A 9,539-nucleotide genomic window follows, 5' to 3' on the forward strand; every position below is an offset into this window, starting at 1 on the left:
CACATGCAGCGGCTACAGCTTACTCTTCTGAAGCAGCTAATTATATAACTTTGCACCTGCTACTGCACATGCATTGTCCTTGTTTCCATGCAGTGTGTTGCTCCTGCTTGCTATTTTCGTCCTCCTCTTCAGTCACTCTTGACAGTTGGCCAGCATCAAGCCGACTCCTCTAAACCGAGAAGTTATGACAAAGAGATGAGATGCAAAGCAGCGTCAGCCCCAGGGATATTTAGCAATCAGGTTAGGAGGATGAAGAAGGGAGATTCGATTGCCTCTCTGCTCGATGCTGTTGCTCCTTCTCTTCATATCTGTTTGATTTTACATATTTATCAAACCTTATTTGTTTCTCTAAGGAGCATGGGCGGTGAACCTTTCTGTCTGACACGGCTGGAAATGGCACAGCAGTAATTGTCAAGAGCCAGAGCAAGAGAAGTGCATATCTGTGTGTGTGTGTGAGTGTGTGTGCAGAGGGAAGGAGAGGTGGGGAGGTGCAGTGTGAAGCAGGGAGGGAGCATGTAGGAGGGAGGGTGAAGGAAAGAGAGGGAGAGAGAAAGAGCCCCACAGCAGGAGAACGAGCAGCTCGTCTCATTCCGCCGCTTCCTCAGCATCCATCGCAGAGGAGCGAGCCGCAGAAAACACAAACTGGAGAGAAAGAAAGGATCAAATCCACTGATGAGGGAGGATACTACGGAAAAGAAGACATAATTCAGGCTCACTGGCATCCACTGTCACATGTCACAGCTTTGGTAGAGGTGCGTGAAAGTTTCCATCCTTAAAAGAGAGGAGGGGGGACACCCTCCTCTTGATGTGGGGATGAAGAGCAGATGCTGAATTTCCCTCTGAAGGCAGGAGAAGAGCTGCTGAACAGAGGACCGGCTGGATTCGCTGCTAGTTTCTCCTGTTTTCCTCCTGCTCAGTTTTTCCCTTCACCATTCTTTCAGAAGAATACATGACATTACTTCAGGCTGGAATATCACAGTGGAAATCGTCTCCAACCAGGAAAGTATAAGGGAGTGGATTATACACAGGTTGAGTGAAGGACATGTTTCCCAGTAAAAGTAAGTTGTGATCAGAAGAAGCTCTAAATGTGGCTCTGATTCTGAGACTCTGAGGATTTTCACCTTTTCTGTGGAGCAGCACTGAGCTCTCTGACGGCTTATCTTGGACTATTGGAGTTTGGATAATATTGGAAGGTAAGTAAATATCACATCATCATTTATGACTGAAATTACAGAAATCATAAGCTCTGGATGACCAAATCAGCCCCATGAGAAGGAGAGCATCTCTTCTGGTTTCTGATCAGTTTTGCTGAAGCTTCAAAGTTCGGATCTCCATCTCCTCCATGCAGCCTCCCTGCATGTCTCACAGAGAACATGATTGCTTTTTCTGATGGCTGCTGGCAGGCTACTCCCCTCTGCAGAGAAGAATGTATCTGTGTCTATCTGCATACTTGTGCATGTTTGCTGAGAAGGGAGATGCCTGTCTATGAAGCGATTCATTCCCACCTCCGGTGCCACATCGTATCACCAGGGGAGGCTGCTGCTGGAGGGGAGGGGAGGGAGCAGAGGAGGGGGGCATAATTGCGGCAGTTGTGTTCTCCCGGCTTTTTGCGATGTCTTGAATTTGCGTGAGGAGAATTAGTTTTGGGCAGCAGCTACTTTTCAGTGAGTGGCTGCATTTTAAAGGATGCCTTGTTCTTTTTATCGCTGTGGACAGAGAGCCGATTGTGTCCAGCGGTGCACTATCTCCGACGCCCTACATTATACCTTCACCCTCCTGCTTCAGCAGTCCATTTCTCTTACAAAAGCATTCCTCAGCTTCTTTTTAATGTTCATTTGAGTCTTTAATGGTTTTTTTTAAAAACATTCCTCAGTTTCTAGATGAAATGAGAGCCTTTCAGGAGGCGGTCTCCATGCCTACATGCTCTTTTCATGAGGAGCAAATCCACTGCCCTCTTAATCAATATGAGACAAGTGTAAGGCTACCTCCTTTTGTAACGCAGTGTTTGAAATATTTATTTCATGAGCTTCCTGTCGCTCCCCTGAAATATTTAAAATCCCTGAATAATGAATGAGCTGTCTGTCACAGCTTGCTTTTTGGCATTGGCACATGCTCATAATGCCACCTCCTCATGTAACATGCAAAACAGTGACCATTAAATGCCTTTGCCTCTGGATATAAAAATTTCAAAAGGAGTCTTTCTCCTCTTTCGGATCATCCGCTGGGGGGAAGTGGAGCCTGATGGGAAGTTGATGACAGCTCCTGTGTACCTGTCATTGACTCGTCCATCCTGGCTTCCAGATTGCCAATTGTTCCAGTGGATATATGGCTTGATTGCAAGAAGCCTCGGCACACAAACGCTCCATTGAAATTGAAATTTAGCATTCAGTTGACATAGTCTCTTTGCTTTCCCTTGAAAGGGATGCAAACCAGTTATCTGCTCTGCCTGTTCATTTCACCCACACCACGCAGCTGTTAAATATGCACACAGGAGTGTATGTACGTGTGTGAGAAGGAAAAGACTTTCTGGATCTGGTGTGTGTGTGGGTGTGTATTTGTCCAGACCTCTGAGCTTCATCCCTTTTGATGTTTTATTGAGTGTTAACCATGGTAGAGCTGACGCATTCCCTCTGATATGGAGCAGCATGGTTGAAGGAAAGCACTAATACGGACTTTGCTCTTCTTGTATGTGCTTTAACTCTGAATTAGCGAAGCTGCATCTGCCTATTTCAGCCCTTTGGATTTGGTAAATGTTGAGGATTAGGCCCGTATGTGTAAGAGCGAGTCTTCGTACACATCTGCGCTGTGACGTGTGACGTTTGTATACATAAGCAGCGTGTGTGAGCGTGTGTGTGTCCAGGTGAGCGTGCCTGCGTGTGAATCCATAATCCTGCTCTCTCTGTGTTGCAGCACGCAGCCCGTTTTCTCTCCACATTTCTGACATTAATAAAGGAGGCAAAGACAAGGCCCTCCATTTTCAGAGCGGCTCTGCTGCTCTGAATCACAGGACGGCGAGGAAGTAGAGAAGCAGCTGTTTTTTGTTTCGAGGTTATCCGGCCTGCCTGACAGGATGTTTACATTGAAATCAACAGAAACGACAATAGGAGAATAAATACCAGGGTTTTAATTTAATACTTTCAGAAACTGGCAGAATGAGGGATAATATGAGCTAATGACTGGCCAAAACACTGACATCGCTAAAATAAGATAAATCAAGTAATCAGATACACCGTTTAGGTTTGCTGTTAACAGGACGCGTGTGTTATGTCATAAATCAGGCTTATGATCTTAATATTAGGTGCAGACATGTACAATAAACCTCATTAATATGAATTAAGAGATGTGTAAAGATCATCTTCTTTGCATTTTCATCTTCATTTGTGAAGACAGTTTATTATTTCATCCTATTTATAATAGGAAAACATGAGTTTGAATGTTTCCATGTTAATTCCTGACTCACATATTAACTGTAGTATAGCTGGATATCAGAAATCTGGCTGAAATATTTATCAACACAAACATTTGTGTACATTTATTATCCTGTAGATCATTATGGCATCCCATTCGCTATATAATTCATACTGATTCTTCATTTTGTTATGTTAAACTAGAAACCTGTGGGCATTTTATTGGAACACATAACGGAGATGAAAGTCAAATAATTTATGGTTTTTGAAATGATTTAAGTATCAGAATAGCGTGGCATGCATGTGGGCTATGATACCTGCAGATAAAATCTAATTGACTCGAAGCGTGAGCTGATCCTCTCTGATTTAATCTCAGTATAAATCCAGCTGCTGTGTGGAGGCCTTTGGAGGAGCTGCAGAGATCTGCCTGTGTGGAAGAATCACAGAGAGGAAAAGACACGAGACGTTGTCTTTTCAGTTTGCTACAAACCAGAGAAACACAACAAACATGAGGATCAAGTTGTTGTCTGAAAGTGAGAACAATTACGTTTTCACTCCATCCTCACAGGGAAACAAGGTGGTGGCAGCATCATGCATGGGGGGCTCCACTAGAGCATGGAGCTAAATACATTCTTAGAAGAAAACCTGTCAGACTTTAAACTGGGATCAGATTTTACCTTCCAGCAGGACAACAGCCGGAGCTAGCATGGCATAGCTCAAATCAAAGCATATTTTAGTGTTTGAATGGCCTAGTCAAAGTCCAGACCTAAATTCATTATACAACCTGTGATGAGACTGGTGCTATTCAGAAAAACGGGTCAAACTTGCAGTCCAGATGCCCAAAGCTGGTGTGTGTGGAAGCTCTGAATGTCCATCACATAAAACTCAGATAAAACAAAACGTTTGTCGCTGTGAAGAAACGAATGTGGAAAAGTTTTTATGATGTTTGCATAGTTTTGTAATTCTGTAGCAGTGACTACAATGTGTAGGTGAGCAACGTTTGATTTGATTTTAATCTGACATCAAGCAGTTCTTCCTTAAGTCTGGAAACAGTTTTTGCTTCAGCGTTATAGAATCCAGTGTTTTCTCCTGAAATCTTGTCCTCAGACTGGTTTAATAGTCATGTGTGGGTTATTTTCAGACAACAGTATCCAGTTATATGAAAGGAAAAGCACATTTGGATCTTGACAGGAAAACTACTCTGCTCAGACTGGAAGATAATTATGGTTTGAGCTAAAATACATTATGTTTAAAATGAGTCCATCATGTTAATGGAGATGCTGACTTTATTCTGCAGGACTTGCCAGAGGTTCATAGTTGGCTTGTCAAAGCAGACATAAATAAATGAGGGTGTGTATTTTTCTGTTTGAGTCAATGAGATCATATTTATTACAACATCACATATTAACGTTTTACAATGATAACATTAATGTGCAGAGAGGTGACAGGGTTATTTCTGTATTTTTGTTTCGTTGTCCATTCCTGTTACATTTCAGAGAGAAAGCTGACATGTCTGCACACAGAGCAGCAGACTGCTGAACATGTGCGATATTTGATATGAGCATTTACAGCAGCAGCTAAGCTCCTGCTTGTTTTAAGGATCACCTGGATTGCAGTCATCTCTTTATACATTTAAACACATATCAGGTTCTTCAAAATATCACTAAACATGAATCCAGCAAAGCTTGTTTTGAAAATGCTGCTTGGATTCTGGGTTTGTTCTTAGAGGGCAGATGTGCAGGGATCTCTGTCAAAATAAAAGCTGCAGCCAGAAGCTGCATATTTTTAGCCTGTCCATTAAGGACCTGGGAGAAAAATCAATGATCGCAGACTGAAACTCAGGGTTTCAGATTTAACTTCTGTTTTTCTCTTTCTGACCTTTGCATACAGTTAGCATTAAGTTTGCATTTAATCTTGTTCAAACACAAAAGTGTGTTTGATGCCAGGCTCCGGTCAAGTTATTCAAATCTATTCAAATATATCAGGAGATAAATATATACACAGATTAAATTTTTGCTCATCAGTGTGTCAGAAATTCCTAACTATATGCAGTTAAGTATTTCTCTCAGACTAATGTTATCATTTACTAAGACAAATGCTGTCTGAGTCCTGCTGTAATGAGGCGTACATCTGGGCAGCGTCCCCAGCAGCACCTGGCTGCAGCAGGCAGTTTGAGGTGCAGGCCGTTCGCTCGGCCGGCGGCTCGGCTGGAGACGGAGCCCTGAGCGACTGCAGCTGATCTGCCATCCGTCCCTCTGAATCCCTGATGAGGCGAAACACAATATGCTCCAACAGCTGGGTCATTTATGGAATATGCTTACTCATCATCACTGAGAGCCCCACGAGGAGGATAGGATTCAGGTTTAATTGTGTATGCCAAACAGGAAGTGGAATTCTCACTCAAAATCTTATTAGAGCTGACATGAATAAAAGCACGGGCCAAGTCTGTTTAGCACATTACCAGAGTCGTCTTTGTGCTGTTTGGTTTTAACGTCTTAGCCGTCACAGGAAGTAAGGAAGACTGGACCAGGAAGCTGGGAGGCAGCGCCGCGGTTCTGCAGAGGAGATGGAACATCAGCCGGTATTTTTCTGGACACATGACGTGCTAAGTGGCTGCTGGTGGCACTGGAGCCCTGCAGGGATACAGTAACAGGGGAGAGACGGACCTGGACGAGACAACTGATCTGCCGACAGCATCCACTGACGGTGACCTTGCTGTCTGTGTCACTTTGAAGGATGACCTTCCTGGGCAAGCAGCCGAGGGCAGTGTGTGTCGAACAAGGAGCTTTAACAGAGGTCAGGGGGGAGCTGGCTGGCTAAGAATACGGGCCAGAGGTTGCTGCACCATAGCAACCGACATGGTACTGGGAAAATGAAAAGCATCTTAGACAGCCTCCCCAAAAGGTGGCAAACACCCTCCAACGGCATCCACAGCTTAAATGTAAAGATTTTGCTTTCTCCACCTCATCTGCACCTTTTTGCTCTGCAGAAAATAAAACTGTATCCAGTCTTTGGCACCGATTTCATGACTCGCCGTGTATCATCAGAGTCCTTCCATATTTATTTTAAAAACCACCGTTATATATTTCCAGACTCGGATGTCTAGATTTTTCCCCCTAATTTTTATTCTGAAAATTTAAAGAAAGAGTACAAAACACGGACCTTGAGAGTGCTCCTGCAGCAGTCAGGTTTTTGTACATTTTAGGTTTAGATCATTTTTGGAGTCTTCTATAAGGCTTACAAACTTTTAGGCATCTGGACTAAGTTTGATCAGCTCAGTTTCAAAATCTACATTTCCTGGACTTGTAAGGACCTGGTATGTAAAGACTGGAGTTTTACAAAAAAGACTTCAGGCTTTTAGCTTCTGTCCATCTTTCCAATAACTGACAAGCTTCCTTTTCTCTACATATATATCATTTTCTCTAATACAGCTTTTTTTCATGGGTAGTAAAAAACTACAAACAGTGCATCTTCCTGCTATATGTGAACAACAGCTTTCTGTTTGCCATTCTTCCACCAAGACAATAAAAGTAAACTCAGTTAACAGATCCTCCTGCCCAAACTGCAGATCGCTGCAGCTCCTCCTGATTCCTGTTTACTTAATTAATGCTCCTCATCCAGCCTGTCAGGCTGGATGGATGTCTGAATTTTGTGTTTATAGTTTTAGGAAAATGTCCACTGTATGTTAACTTTGACAAGCAACAGAAAAGAACATAAAAAACACAATTATTTCTGATGGTATCATACAGACAGCAGTTTAAATTTTATTTGCCATGAGCAGCCAGGTTTTTGCCCGGAAAGGTTAAGTCATTGAATTCTTCACAACATCCCCACTAATGCCTCTCAGGTAGATCTGGATATGTCAGAGTGTAGTCTTTTCACTGTAACAATAGTGGAAATGTCAGAACATGAACCGGTCCTTAGCCTCTGTGGGGACTGGTGCAGTGTGCACTGTCCACTCTCAGCAGGACAGAGCGCCCACATGCTGCTGATCTTCTTCTCTTTTGGACTGAAACCTGATGTGTACTAAGGTCAGACATGACAACTTGGGTTTGAGACTCCGACTCCTTTAAGTTGCAAAACTAAAAAACGTCAGACTGACTCTGACCACCAGTTTTTATGATGCAATGAAGAGTGAAAGGAAGCCGGCCTGTCGCCTACTTAGTTAATATTAAATATTTAGTTAGCTAACTAAATATTTAGCTTGAAACTAAATATTTAGTTGGCAAACAAAATATTTAGCTTGATAAATAAATGTTTGAAACTTTTCCATTTAGAAATGAGTGAATGAAAGTTTTTGACAAACGAACCCGCATTGTCTTTTTTTATTATAAGCTAAATAACCCAAATTATTGCTGTTAATTTTTGACTGTTATTTTACAAACGACACCCCCCTGTAGCTTCATAATACATAAATGTCTGTGTAACTGAACTCTGGGTTTAATAACTTTAATTCATTCCAGGACAAAATGAATGTAACTCCATCGTTCTCTTGCTGCTAAGCTGCAACGCCACAGCTGGAAACATCCCAATAGAAACACTTCCTGCTCCGTTCATTCAGAAGTTCATCTAAACTTTGACCTACTCGTTATATGCATATTTATGATACAGAAGGGAGAACAAAGGTTTTAAATGTGGATTTAGAAAATCATTTTCCATTAAAATCATCTGCTCAACGAGGAGAAAACACCCTCCAAACCAGATCTAGTGTAATATGTAATAAAGAAACGGGCAATATGGGGTAAACAGCTGGTAACTCAGTCATTACAAACATTAAAAGGCAGAAATTTAGCATCAGCAGCTTTTAATCTCTTTATATTATTTTTCTTAGAGAATAAATGTCAATATTACATCAGATACATTTTCAACACAGCTAGCAATAATTTAGCAATAATTACTAGATTAAAATGAATATTATCCAATATGAAGATAGTAATCAGTGTGTTTTATCAATAGTGTTTTGTCAAAAGGACAAACGGTACAGGTTTGGGGTCATATTGGTCTGACTGAAACCTGTTGTGGACTCTTGATTGTTTTTTGTTTTTGAAGGAGTTTGTAGGAAGAAGTAAAAACTTAAAATCCCTGACAGTTTGGAAAGTGCTTTGCCTGCAGGTGCTACAGCTTCAAAATAATGTTTCACTTTGTTTTCTGTTGTGTTTCACCTCCTGATAATGAAAAAACTTCCTTGATGAAAGCAAAATTTTAAAGAAACATGAGTTGAAAAGTGTAGAAATGGATAATAGTTGTTGTTTTTACACTTCAGTATTTCATTTTGCTCCTCGTTCAGAGCTCACAGTGTTTTCCTCTCAGGGAGCGGAAATGTACGAGTGAAGACAAAATACTTGGGATTAATTCCTGTGCAGGCACTACGCTGCGCTTTAAACCTCTGTACCTCTGTTTCTTTTCTATTAAGATAGCGACAGTTGGCTTCCATCCAGCCGCTGCTACCAGGCAACCAACCCAATTTCATAACAATGTTCTCCCGTTCTCCTATAGACTGCAGTCAGTTGCTCTATTTCAGGCTGTTACATAAACTCAGTAAAGGATTTACTATGATTCACTGTTTCTATTTTAATGTAAAGCTTCCTTCTTGGATTTGTAAAATGTCAGACAAAAGATTTATTAGGAGCCTTGTGAGTGAATGGATCTGTCTTCTGGTCGGCTGTCTTTATCTCTCCTGCTGCATCCTTTCCTCCTCCCTTCCTGCTCAGCGTGTTACAAGAGGCTTTATTGTCAAGCTGAAACCCTAAACCTTCCCGAGTCTTTCAGGGGGGTGATCGAGATTCTGATGCCATCACGTAATCTTCTGCCTGCTGTGGTCGCACTCTTGTTCGCCTTTCGGTTACACAGTGATGGCCTTTGAAGATTCAGTTACTTGTCTGAAGAAAAGCTATTGTGTGTGCAGGACGATGTTGTTCCCTGGTTTACTTACAGTAGATGGAAAATAAGAAAGATATTTTAAGGCTGACTGTCAAAACTGTCCAAACAATTCACATTAAATACAGTGCAATTCTAATATGTTTGTTAAATAAGTATTTTTCACTGGTTTAAATAATAGTTGAACAATAACATAGTTATTTTGTAATCAGGTCAGTAAATAATGTTAGAATATTAATCAAATATATATATATA

At 41.5% G+C, this 9,539-nt stretch overlaps 1 protein-coding gene across 3 annotated transcripts in view; it reads left to right on the forward strand.

Moving 5' to 3' along the window:
- Nucleotides 1-555: 555 nt before the first annotated feature.
- Nucleotides 556-9,539, forward strand: part of lingo2 (leucine rich repeat and Ig domain containing 2) — a 197,955-nt gene continuing 188,971 nt past the window's right edge. For 2 of the 3 annotated variants that reach the window (XM_008421021.2, XM_008421024.2), the window contains exon 1: nt 557-1,193. The gene's annotated coding sequence lies outside the window, so the exon portion shown is untranslated. Of the gene's footprint in view, nt 1,194-9,539 lie in introns of all 3 variants that reach the window. The other variant, XM_008421026.2, reaches the window with a different exon arrangement.

Source organism: Poecilia reticulata, linkage group LG10, assembly GCF_000633615.1.
Source record: "Poecilia reticulata strain Guanapo linkage group LG10, Guppy_female_1.0+MT, whole genome shotgun sequence".
Taxonomy (NCBI): Eukaryota; Metazoa; Chordata; class Actinopteri; order Cyprinodontiformes; family Poeciliidae; genus Poecilia; species Poecilia reticulata.